We start from the raw sequence: 1,215 nt of genomic DNA, 5'->3' as shown, positions 1-1,215 counted from the left end.
AATTTTTTAAAAAATAAAATAAATATATTTTATTATAATCAAACTAATATTTAAAAATTTTCATAAATATCCATATAATTTTTTAATTTTATCCATTAAAATTTTTTTAATATTTTCTAACAATTGTTTTGTTTTTTTACAAAATTTAATAAAACAAAGACAAAAAGAAAAAATAAGAGTGATATTTGTATATATAAAGTATATCTTTGTACGTAGATTAATACGAGATAAGAGACTAATTTTAGAATATTCAGATGTGCTTATAATATTTTGATATTTATGTCTACGTATATTTTAATATGATATCAGTATTATTCTAAAGATACTATCTAATACAATTTTTAATTTTTAATTTTTAATTCTAAATTATTTTAGTTACTATAAAAATTAAAAATAATCTCAAAATTAATCTCATTAAATTGCTCAATAATTCATTTATGAAAAGATATAATTATATTTGTGTGAATGATAATTTATGATTCAAAAGATATAATTCATGGTTTAAAAATGCCAATCTCATTTTAGGCTTTGACGAAATATTCCAAAAGAGAGAAACATGTGGCCATGACAGATCAGCAGAATTTGCTAGAAAGAACGGTGCAGAACATCCTAGAACAAGAAACTCTCAAATGGGTCTTTTTTGGTGGCAAAGATGGCGTTCGCAAAACTACGTGTAGCACAATACTCTCTCGATCCTTCCCGCCACTGTTCGTGTTCACAACTCTGTTCTCATAATCTTTACCGATCCAATTCACAAAAAATCCCAGCGATCTTTTTCAACACCTATCCACAAAGACTCCAACTTTGGTCAATAGCCTCACTAATTTCTATGCTATGGAAGTGGATTCACTGTTGAGTATGAGGATGTGGACACTTCTGAAAGGATGGAGTCGTTGAAATTTTCGGTGGAGTGTCGACAGTGAATTTTGGGCGTGCCAAATAAGATGCTGTCGAAGCCACCATAGCTGAGTGGGGGAAGAAAATGAGTTGCTAGCGCGACGGAAAAGCGAGTAGGAGAGGTGGTGGGGAGGTTTCAATCGTTATCGGCGCTGGAGACAATGGAAGTGGTGGTGCGTTATGGTAGAGGAAGGGGAAGGAGAAATTCTGGAAGAGGAGGTTAAAGGCAGTAATAATTAACTAAATACTGAGAGTTTAATTAATTTTAATAATTAAATTAAATGTATTTATTTAAAAAATTAAAATTAAAAAATGACC

Source organism: Arachis duranensis, chromosome 3 (assembly GCF_000817695.3).
Source record: "Arachis duranensis cultivar V14167 chromosome 3, aradu.V14167.gnm2.J7QH, whole genome shotgun sequence".
Taxonomy (NCBI): domain Eukaryota; kingdom Viridiplantae; phylum Streptophyta; class Magnoliopsida; order Fabales; family Fabaceae; genus Arachis; species Arachis duranensis.
Note: the sequence above shows the minus strand (reverse complement) of the source record.